Source organism: Stigmatopora argus, chromosome 6 (assembly GCF_051989625.1).
Source record: "Stigmatopora argus isolate UIUO_Sarg chromosome 6, RoL_Sarg_1.0, whole genome shotgun sequence".
NCBI classification, from domain to species: domain Eukaryota; kingdom Metazoa; phylum Chordata; class Actinopteri; order Syngnathiformes; family Syngnathidae; genus Stigmatopora; species Stigmatopora argus.
The window spans coordinates 12,501-24,506 of record NC_135392.1 but is presented as its reverse complement, the minus strand read 5'-3'; the positions used below and the strand labels follow the sequence as shown (position 1 = coordinate 24,506).

At 43.7% G+C, this 12,006-nt stretch overlaps 1 long non-coding RNA gene across 1 annotated transcript in view; it reads left to right on the top strand.

Moving 5' to 3' along the window:
• The first annotated feature begins 6,696 nt into the window (after positions 1-6,696).
• The window catches only part of LOC144075942 (uncharacterized), a 5,716-nt gene continuing 406 nt past the window's right edge, over positions 6,697-12,006 (top strand). The window contains exons 1-2 of the long non-coding RNA XR_013300679.1: positions 6,697-6,789; positions 7,831-7,977. This is a non-coding gene — a long non-coding RNA (uncharacterized LOC144075942). The remainder of the gene's footprint in view (positions 6,790-7,830; positions 7,978-12,006) is intronic.

The following is a 12,006-nucleotide window of genomic DNA, read 5'->3' as shown; positions in this document are numbered from 1 at the left end:
ACAAGTCCGTAACTTACACTTATTTAGGCCTTTTGCCGAGTAAACATAGCTTATGGAGAAGCACCATCAATTTCGTCACACGCAGTTTCTGCGTGTGATGACAAGTAGGCTTTTTGTGTTGTGATAATGACGACAGGGCCTATGTCCGATTATTATTATTATTATTATTATCAACACTAGAACCCAAAACCCAATGCACACACACACACTCGTTCAACACACGGTCATAACTTGTTATATCTTTTCCTTTTACAACTTCTAGTAGTCCTACTATTATTCAACAGGGCAAACAATGCAATATCAATAATATAAAATCCTTTCTATGACCGTTATAGACACTGTCAACGATAATGGTGGCCGAAGGTAGCGTGCTAAATGCTATTCCATGTGCGTGACCCGAGACTCTCACATTCACGCCCGTAATTCAAAAGTAAATAAACATTAATAACCATGATCTCTTTTCTCACACGCTAAACAGTGTATATTACAAACCCCAAACTCAAACAGCCTTTACAACAAACAGCATACCTTGACACACAGGGGGAAATAATCAGAACAGTGAGATGTTGTTGTTACTTCAATCCAACTTTTACTGTAATGATTCAACACACCTCCCGTGCCTCAAGCTATTTGCTAAGACATCAATAATCGAATACCGATCTTCTTTAACATGCCCCACACTTGCCATGTGGATCCAAGGATCAACAATCGAACACCGATACACACATTCAATCCAAACTCGTTGTGCATTCTCAACATTCAATCATTAATAAATCAAACACTAGTATGTCACACTAATAGATCAAACACTCTAGTATGTCACACTCTCCCCCACAAAAACAAATGTCGTCCCGACATCAGTATATTCCAAATATCTTCCCCTTGTTGGTTGTAATGCTGAACAGTCTAGCGAACTTGTCATTTCACATCCTCTTCTGTAGGCTGATACTCATGAAAACTCCAGGCGGCAAGGGCCACAGTTCAAATATAATCCACAACTCGTACGGTCCACGTTCACTGGATGGAAACTGTAATCACAGTCCGTAACAGTCCATGTTCGCATAATACATGTCACCCTTGTAGGCTCAAGCCTGTTGGAGTCCATACATACATAAAGGGTGGTTGAATGTAATATGGCTGCAGGTGTACTAACCAAGGAACCACTCCTGGTGCAGGGTAAGCAGGTAGCAGCTGATGTGGTGACTGAGTACTATAACAGGAGGGGACACCAAGCTGATCATAGGTCGTTCGTCGTGGTGGATGTCTCTCCCTTCTTGGCCGTTCATAAGTCAACGCCTCAGGTTCATTCACAGTGGTTGGCGGAGAGGTCTCTGATAAATGATCATCACGAGGATCTTCAACAGCCAGATTTGTTCCCTCACCAGGCAGGTCCTCCAGCTGATAGTCATCTTCTGCTTGTACTGGTCCGGAAGCAGGGCCCTTCACTTCGAGTCTCTGATTCGCTGGCAGTGGCCTGTGCTTAGACTCCATCCCTTGGGCATCTCTCTCATTTAGCACCTGGAGGGGCTCGTAGTGAAAGTCATCTTCGTAACCACTGTCTTGGTCTGTCTCTTGAAGATGAGATACCGGCTGCTGTTTATTTCTCTCCATACTCTTGTCAATTTTTCCTCCTTCTGGTGTCAGGTTTTTTTTATCAGGATGCGCTCTCCTGGTTGTAGCACGGAGCTCCTCACTTTGGTGTCATAGTGCTTTTTACCTCGTTCTGCAGCTTTTCGTACACTCACGGTGGCAATGGTGTACGCCTCCTCCATCCATCCCTTGTCTCCCTTTCTCCACTTTGGCCTTGTATAACTCCAGCTTGTCAGCTTTGATTGCGCGTTCTCTCAGCGCATCCAGTTCATCGCGATAGGCGCGGGCTGCACGGGCGTCTACGAGGAGCTTCAAATTCTCCTGCTGGAGCCTCTTTATTTCTTCCTCCATGTTTTCCTGCTGGTGTCTGTTGTCCAGCAGTTGTTCATTCCTCTCTTCTAGCTCTTGTCTAAGTCGTCTGATCTTTGCCTTTGAATCGGCAGGTTCCACCATCAGGTGTTGCTGAGTTCCCACCTGCTGCTGTTGCATGCTGGGAGGATTGACGATGGCCAGTGGACTGGGTGTGCCACAAAGCACACCAACCACACCTTCCCTTTCCTGAGTTAGCTCTGCTATAGTCTCTTCTTTTAGTGGTCTGCCTCCTTGGATTTTACATCCAGCTTGGAAATGTTCTCCACTCCCACACCGATAACAATGTGTGCACTTCACATCTCGCCCTCCCTGCTGACAAGCAAAACACCTTCTTGGGACATAAGCAGGGCGGCTAGTGTTCCAGGGGGGTGCTGGGGGCTTGTTGTAGTAATTTTGTTTTGCAAAAGGTGGCTGGGGCTCCCTAACTGGTCTTCTAACTGAAGGTGGGAGGTAGGACTGAGGCTGAAACATAGCCTGCTGTAGTGTCTCTCTGATCTGAGCTATCTCTGCACTGAGATCGTTAAGAGAAGCAACACTTGCTTTAAGTTCAGTCAACTCCGCTCGTACCTCACGGGACACTTTTGGTTTTTCTTCTCCAGGGCAATTGGTAGGTCGTAGTTCTTCTGAGTGCACCTTGCTAATATGTGTTGCTGCCTGTGGGGTACTAAACTTCTTTTTATTTCTCCTTTCTGTTTCATTAGCACAGGCTACATTTAACCGCTCTAGCAAAAGCTCATCTGAAGTCTTACAGTTCAGCAAGAGAGGCTGCATATCTACTCTAACACTGTCACTCTGGAGACCAGTGAGTATCGTGTGCAAGCACATTCGCTGGACTAAACTTGGGTCATACTGGAGTCCTGATTCTGATTCTCGAGATGCAAACAGTACCTTCTGTCTAAGAACTAAGACTCGCATTAAGAAACTTTGAGGAGTCTCTTTGATATGCTGCACTTCTGAAGCTAACTGCACATAGAGGTCGGTAGCACTCCTTTCCTGAAAATGAGCGCGTAGGATGCGTTTGAGTGTGGGAAGAGTGAGGTTAGGTTTCTCTTCCAAATAATTACGTAGCTGCAAACTGGGGGAGATAGCTCTGATAACTGCATCAATAATTTCCACATCTAGGTAACCCCTATTCAGTCCATTTTCAATTTGATGAACAAGGCTGGAGAATGTCAGCTTGTCCCTCTGGCCTGTTTCACCTATTTGGGCGGCAATTTTGAAGTCCTTGCGCCAGTATGAGCTTGGCTGGGGCTGGGGAGACACACCCCCTTGAGGGTCCGCAGCATCTGGTAGCTGGGGCAAAGTTATTGGAGTCTCTTCCAATCTTGATCCTTGCTTTTCGTTTTCATCTATTTTGACTTCATGCTTCATATCTGATATTTTATCTTTCAGTTTCAACAATTCAGACATGCCTTCATCCTGCAGTTCCTCTAGTTCTTCTCTTTCTAGGTACTTCACAATGTGAGCCACTAATGATAGACGCGATTTCCGTTTAACACTTCTTAATATGTTAAGTAAATCACATATTTCCAGTAGGTTATTTTCCGTCAGGTTGTTCAATGTTCCTACCACTTCTTCGAGTAACTGTTCCATTTTGTTGACGATCTAGGAGCTCTGTTGACTGTATAGGAGGGGTTAGGGTTAGGGAGTGAACTCTGAACTGGCACGTCTTTACTGTCCATCTGATGATCTCGTAGGCCTCAGATGACAAGTACTCAACCGCCAACTTCCAGTTCTTCTTAAACAGCAACACCTCCTCTCACTGCCATCGGCCTGGTTTTGTGGGGGGATTTAGCTGGCTCAGAATTCAGTGAGCAGGTCTTGGACACTGGACATCTGAACAGCAATCCCAGCGGTGCCTCCAAAATGTTACACCCTGCATTCGATCTTGACACACAGGGGGAAATAATCAGAACAGTGAGATGTTGTTGTTACTTCAATCCAACTTTTACTGTAATCAATTAACACAAAAACCTATAACATACAATTACACCCATATATATACATTATCAACACGTTAGAACCCAAAACATAATGTACAATTACACCTATATATATAAATGTATATATTATCAACACTTTAGAACCCAAAACCCAATGCACACACACACTCGTTCAACACACGGTCATAACTTGTTATATCTTTTCCTTTTACAACTTCTAGTAGTCCTACTATTATTCAACAGAGCAAACAATGCAATATCCATAATATAAAATCCTTTCTATGACCGTTATAGACACTGTCAACGATAATGGTGGCCGAAGGTAGCGTGCTAAATGCTATTCCATGTGCGTGACCCGAGACTCTCACATTCACGCCCGTAATTCCTGCTAAATGCTATTCCATGTGCGTGACCCGAGACTCTCACATTCACGCCCGTAATTCAAAAGTAAATAAACATTAATAACCATTATCTCTTTTCTCACACGCTAAACAGTGTATATTACAAACCCCAAACTCAAACAGCCTTTACAACAAACAGCATACCTTGACACACAGGGGGAAATAATCAGAACAGTGAGATGTTGTTGTTAGTTCAATACAACTTTTACTGTAATGATTCAACACACCTCCCGTGCCTCAAGCTATTTGCTAAGACATCAATAATCGAATACCGATCTTCTTTAACATGCCCCACACTTGCCATCTGGATCCAAGGATCAAAAATCGAACACCGATACACACATTCAATCCAAACTCGTTGTGCATTCTCAACATTCAATCATTAATAAATCAAACACTAGTATGTCACACTAATAGATCAAACACTCTAGTATGTCATATATATATATATATATATATATATATATATATATATATATATAATCACCAGTCTGCAAACCTTTCACATCACTTACACTGAACATGTACTTTGTATATTATATCACCCAAGTCTTGTATACGTTATATACATTCCACACTTATCTTGAGACCCATAATTCCTTCTTCCTAGCTGTCCAAGAAACCTGAAAGAGCTCAAAACCTAAGTACTAAATCAAGTTAATTAAAAGACGAGCAAGCTTTAAAAAAATCCTTATATGAAAATTCCTTTGTATCTGATCCCCCCCCCCCCCCAATATTCAAATTAATGCCCACTTTGGTCTGAGAGAGAGAGAAAGAGAGAGTTAACAAAACGTCTTTTTAATTTTATTTTTTATTTTTACCGCGATGTTGAAGTGTGTTACTGTCAACACAATTTTTGAACTCTTCAATTTATAAACAAGCAACCAAAATGTACGGATCGTATTTAAGGTCTGATACCTTTTTGGTGCACGTCATCAAAATTGAGAATATATAGATAATCGGACATAGGCCCTGTCGTCATTATCACAACACAAAAGCCTACTTGTCATCACACGCAGAAACTGCGTGTGACGAAATTGATGGTGCTTCTCCATAAGCTACGTTTAATCGGCAAAAGACCTAATAAGTGTAAGTTACGGACTTGTAATTTGTCATTCCGCTGTTGAGGATACAGGTCGCTTACCTCTCACTGTCTTCCACTTACCTTTCCTCAGTCAGCTAGTAGGAGGCAGATCACCAACCAAACATCTGTTCATACACCGCAGAGGGGAATGTGTGTTATGTTAGCGCGAGTTTAGATTTCTGATGGATGTGGGGAAGATATCTCATTAAATGGTATCGCTAAACATCGTAATTATACTTGTTTAAGAGGGGCAATGTTGTGATACTATTTGCACGTTAAATTTAAGATAAAGCCCCTACGGCGTACAACTGTGAACCTGTCTCAAATCTGGCGAGAAATTAAACAACCGCATAAAAGTATTTTTGTTTTGAAAAACGGAGGATTTTTAAGGTGAACGCAATAAGCTTCCGTAACTTCCTTTTCCCCTACGTCACTCGCGAAAGCCACGATGGGAGCGAGAGTGACGACGAAAAGCTGCGTCGAGTCCACTCACTCACTCACGTGACGCATGTATGTCGCGAGAATGTGGACTGTGCGTCAGTGAAAGAACGTGAGTACATTCCATTCATAATAACTCTAAAGTTGGCTATTTTTATCTTTGTGTTGTACATGCGCCGCAGTTGCAATGTTGCCCTAGTCATGGCTGTAGTAGTTAGTGTATTGACGACATGGCCTCCATGTCTGGTCAGCGTTTGGCTTTGAAGTATGGTCATTTTCTCCTTGCAATTGATTTTTCTCTCTCTTTTTTGCGTTTTGTGGGACGTTCATTCGGCTTTAGCAGCATTTTAACCTGAAACTTTTTTATAGGCGTGATTGACGTCAAATTAAATGTTAGCATTCCGGACGTCCGCGTGAGACTTAAGTATTGTTCAAAGTGGCGACAATTCAAAAAAAAGTTAATTCGTTCCAACCCTCTGAAAAAACACCAAAAACAGGATATTGTATTGGAAAAAAATGTTTTTAATTCGCCATCTATCAACAAAGAAACACATAAGTAGTGGTTTAATATTACTAAAATGTCTTTAATAGTACTAAAATTATACGGATTTCGAAGGGGGAAGAGATAGAGAGACGGACAGAGAGAGGGGGGGAGTTAATTCTTTCCCACTCTCTGAAAAAACACCAAAAACAGGATATCGGATTGGAAAAAAAAGTTTTATTTCTTCTAATTCGCCATCTATTAACAAAGTAACACATATCTAGTGTTTTAATAGTGATAACATGTGTTTAATAGAAGTAAAATTGGGCGGTGTTGTGTGCACAAGTATACTTCATTACCCAGAAAGGCCTCTTTTTGCCCGCGCATGCGCGTTGTGCGTTTCCTTGTCGAACAAAGGCAAGCCGCCACGTGGGGGACGCCATTTTACAAGTCGAACGCCGTCTCAAGCAGTCGCAGAATGTAAGTGTCTTGTAATTGATTGTTTTTCTCCGTTTTGGCGTATTCTTGCACGCTTATTTGGCGATAGTATTTTGCTGAAACTAGTTTATTATAACTATTCATTGTGACCCTTCGTCGAAATTGTTGAAATAAATGTTAACGTTCCAAACCCCGTAAGACTCAAGTTTTGTTCAAAGTGGCGACTATTGGCTCGTTTATTTACTTATATTAGACGTTTTAAAGAAATTCCGTTTTGTTTGGTTGGTCTTTTTCCTTGTGGTATTGGGTACAACTTTTTGCGACTATGGTCAGTGTCACCTGTAATTTTTTTCAAAGTAAAAACTACCGCAGCTCAAATAGTTATGGAAAAAAGCTGTTAAGTCTACAGGTGCTTCGGCAGTCCCTTAATCAACCTCACGTGTGGACCCCATCTTTGAATTCGTCTCAAGCTGTCGTCTAATGCAAATTCATGTGTTCAAAGTGGCGAATATTAGATGTTTTATTCACTCATATTAGACGTAGGTGTCCTTTCAAAGAAATTTCGTTTGGTTGCTGTTTTTCCTTGTCGTGGTATTAGGTGCTGTTATGAATTATTTATTATAAAAAGTAACTTAAAAGTTTGAGCCATATTTGAAATCTCTTACTGAAGTTTAGTGCCTGTTACTATCTGATCATGGGGTTGGTAGGGTTAGGATAGGCGATAAGTCCTTCTTCACAGCGGTCCGCAATAAATAATTGGTAGAAAATTATTGCAGTATATTTATTGCCATTGGCCATTTAGGCTAAGGTCATATGGTCTCTTGCTGCCACCTTGTGGCTATTTAGGCACAGGTCCCTTGTCGTGGTATTGGGTGCAACTTTTTGTGACAATGCTCACTGTGAACATTTGAATTTGAAATATTTTTTGGAGGGTTTATTTAATTCTTGTTGATAAAGGTTTAAAGAGAATGACATTGTTAATTTTAATTTGTAAGCTTTTAAAATGTTGGTGTGCCTTGTAATTTTTTCAAAGTAAAAAGTTCCGCAGCTCTAAATAGGATGGTAAACACGGTTTGTTTACAGGTTCTTCTACCGACCCTTAATCACGTCACCTATGGGTCCAACTGACGACGTGTGACGACATGCACTCCCAGAATGCATCACATATCAAAGAATGCATAATGTATCCCACAATGCAACGTGTGGATGCCATCGTTGAAGTCGTCAAAAGTAAGTTACTTCTTGTAATATGAAGACCCGAATAATCGTATGCCTACGATTATTTTTTCAACTCAAATTTTCGCATGCCTACGATTATTAATTTTTGCCTCAATTAAGTCCGTGCAGCAGCAACATTGTTCTATGTCATTAACTTTCTACGTGTAAAGCACACGTGCTGTTTTTACTAACGTACTAGTACTAGTAAGAACGTGCAATTGCCACTGGTAGAGTTGCAATATACATAATTACAATGTCATACCTGTCAACCTGGGCCAATTCCTCCCCGTATTAATGATTGGAATTCCCCGTATTAAGCAATAGAAAACCGTACAAATGCAACGCGGCACATATTTACTCACATAGGGTGCACGTAAAAGTGTTATGGTCGCGCCGCGTTGTCGTGACGCGACCGTGAATGTATTCGGACCCAAGCGCTATGACTCATAGCTGCTTAAATAACGAAACAGGAAATGATTTAATCATTTCCTGTTTCGTGTGAAAGGGGAATGCGTGTGCGCATAGTATGTAATCGATCATCATGACTTTATTTTGTAGCTAATTGCGGAATTTAAACATATTATTTTGTGTCATGCTACTAGTAAACTGTTGATTAAAATAATAATGATTGTCCTTGTTATGATTTTATAATAAATATTCCATCCTAGCTTTAATTCTATGCATTGAATCTGTTTAGACACTAATTATCTCGTGCCTACTAATATTCATTATTTTTGAAATTTTCCACTGCCTACTATTATTCCGGTGCCTACTATTATTAATTCATTTGGAATTTTCCACTCCCTACTATTATTCCAGTGCCTACTATTATTCGGGTCTTCATAGTAATTGATTAGTGTTAGGGTAAGGGTTAACCCTCGTGTGGTTCCCTTGCGGCCATTTTGGCTAAGCTCGTGTGTTCCACTTGTGGCCCTCTTGTTGCCATTCTGGCTCAACTCCTGGCAATTTTGGTTCAGCTCGTGTGGTCCCTTTGCCGCCATTTTGGCTCAGTTCGTGTGGTCACCCTTCTTCCCCCTTGTGGCCATTTTGGCTCTGTTTGTGTGATCCCCTTGCGGCCACTTTGGCTCAAATCGTGGTCACCTTATTTCCCCCTTGTGGCAATTTTGGCTCAGTTTGTGTGGTCACCTTGCTTCCCTTTGCGGCCATTTTGGCTCAGTTCATGTGCTCACATTTTTCCCCCTTGTGGCCATTTTGGCTTAGCTCGTGTGGTCCCCTTGTGGCCATTTTGGCTCAGTTTGTGTGGTCACCTTATTTCCCTCTTGTGGCCATTTTGGCTCAACTCGTGTGGTCCCCTTGTAGCCATTTTGGCTCAGCTCGTGTGGTCCCCTTGTGGCCATTTTGGCTCCGCTCGTATAGTTCCCTTGTGGCAATTTTGGCTCCGCTCTTGTGGTCCCCTTTCTACCCCCTTGTGGCCATTTTGGCTAGGCTCGTGTGGTCTTGCGGCCATTTTGGCTCAGCTCGAATGGTTTCCTTGCGGGCATTTTGGCTCAAGTCGTATGGTTCCCTTGCGGCCATTTTGGCTCAAGTCGTATGGTTCCCTTGCGGCCATTTTGGCTCAAGTCGTATGGTCCCCTTGTGGCCATTTGGCTCAACTCGTATGGTTCACTTGCGGCCAATTTGGCTAAGTTCGTGTGGCTACCACCCCCCCCCCCCCCCCCGTGGCCATTTTGGCTCAGCCCGTGTGGTCCCGCTGTGGCCATTTTGGCTCAGTTTGTGTGGTTACCATATTTCCCTCTTGTGGCCATTTTGGCTCAATTATAGAGTTCCTTTGTGGCCATTTTAGCTCAGCTTGTGTGGTCCCCTTGCTGTCCCTTTCTGGCCACTTTGGCTCAGTTCGTGTGGTCACCTTGCTTCCCTCTTGTGGCCATTTTGGCCCTGCTCTTGTGGTCCCTTTGTGGCCATTTTGTCTCAACTCATGTGGTCCATTTGTGGCCATTTTAGCTCAGTGCTTGGTCCCTTTGTAGCCGTTTTTGCTCAGCGCTTGGTCCCTTTGTGGCCATTTTGGCTCGGCTCGTGTGGTCCCCTGGCTGCCCCCTTGTGGCCATTTTGGCTAGGCTCGTGTGGTCTTGTGGCCATTTTGGCTCAGCTCGTACGTATGGTTTCCTTGCGGCCATTTTGGCTCAACTCGTATGGTTTTCTTGCGGCCATTATGGCTAGGCTTGTGTGGTCTTGTGGCTATTTTGGCTAGGCTTGTGTGGTCTTGTGGCCATTTTGGCTCAGCTCGTATGGTTTCCTTGCGGGCATTTTGGCTCAAGTCGTATGGTTTCCTTGCGGCCATTTTGGCTCAAGTCGTATGGTTCCCTTGCGGCCATTTTGGCACAGCTTGTGTGGTCCCCTTGTGGCCATTTGGCTCAGCTTGTATGGTTCCCTTGCGGCATATTTGGCTAAGTTCGTGTGGTTACCTTATTTCCCTCTTGTGGCCATTTTGGCTCAGCGCTTGGTCCCTTTGTGGCCATTTTGGCTCGGCTCGTGTGGCCCCCAGGCTGCCCCCTTGTGTAGTCTTGTGGCCATTTTGGCTCGGCTCGTGTGGTCCCCTGGCTGCCCCCTTGTGTAGTCTTGTGGCCATTTTGGCTCAGCTCGTACGTATGGTTTCCTTGCGGCCATTTTGGCTCAACTCGTATGGATTTCTTGCGGCCATTTTGGCTAGGCTTGTATGGTTTCCTTGCAGCCATTTTGGCTCAAGTCGTATGGTTTCTTTGCGGCCATTTTGGCTCAAGTCGTATGGTTCCCTTGCGGCCATTTTGGCACAGCTCGTGTGGTCCCCTTGTGGCCATTTGGCCCAGCTTGTATGGTTCCCTTGCGGCCAATTTGGCATCCCAGAATGCATCACATATCCCAGAATGCATTGCCTATCCCAGAATCCAACGTGTGGACGCCATCTTTCAAGTTGTCAAAAGTAAAGTTCTTCTAATTGATTAATGTTGCCCTGCTACCCCCTTGTGGCCATTTTGGCTCAGCTCGTATGGTCCCTTTGCTGCCCCCGTGTGGCCATTTTGGCTCCGCTCGTGTGGTCCCCTTCCCCCTTGTGGCCATTTTGGCTCAACTCATATGGTTCTTTGCGGCCATTTTGGCTCAGCTCGTGTGGTCCCTTTGCTGCCCCCTTGTTGCCATTATGGCTCAGCTTCTGGCCATTTTTGCTCAGCTTGTATGGTTCCCTTGCGGCCATTTTGGCAAAGCTCGTGTGGTCCCCTTGCTGCCCGCATGTTGTCATTTTGGCTCAGCTCGTGTGGTCCCCTTGCTGCTCTCTTCTGGCCACTTTGGCTCATTTCGTGTGGTCACCTTGCTTCCCTCTTGTGGCCATTTTGGCTCAGCTCATATGGTCCATTTGTGGCCATTTTTTTCTCAGCTCGTGTGGTCCCTTTGTGGCCATTTTGGCTCAGCTCGTGTCGTCCCCTGGCTGCCCTGTTGTGGTCATTTTGGCTTAGCTTGTGTAGTCACCTTGCTGCCCCCTTGTGGCCATTTTGGCCCAGCTCGTGTGGTATGCTGCCCCCTTGTGGCCATTCTGGCTCAGTTTGTGTGGCCCCCTTGCTGTCCCCCTTGTGGCCTTTTTGGCTCAGCTTCTGGCCATTTTTGCTCAGCTGGTGTGGTCCCCTTGTCAGTGTGAACATTAGAAATATTTTTTGCAGGGTTTATTTGATTCTTGTTGATAAATGTTAAATGAGAATGACAAATTGTTAAATTTAATTTATAAGATTTTCAAATGTTGGTGTGTCTTGTAATTTTTTAAAAGTAAAAAGTACTGCAGCCCTAAATAGTAGGTTACAGGATATTCTACCGACCCTTAATCACGTCACCTACGGGTCCAACTCGTCCAATTGACGACATGCGTGCAATAGCAGAATGCATCAGGTATCACAGAATGCAAAGTGTGGATGCCATCTCTTAAGTCGGCAAAACTAAGTTACTTCTTGTAATTGATTAATGTTAGGGTAAGGATAAGGGTTTAGGGTCCTACGGGGTTAGGGTGTTATTTCTGTCCCATTGCACATCTAGAAATTTGAAGGTAAAATTGGCCATTGA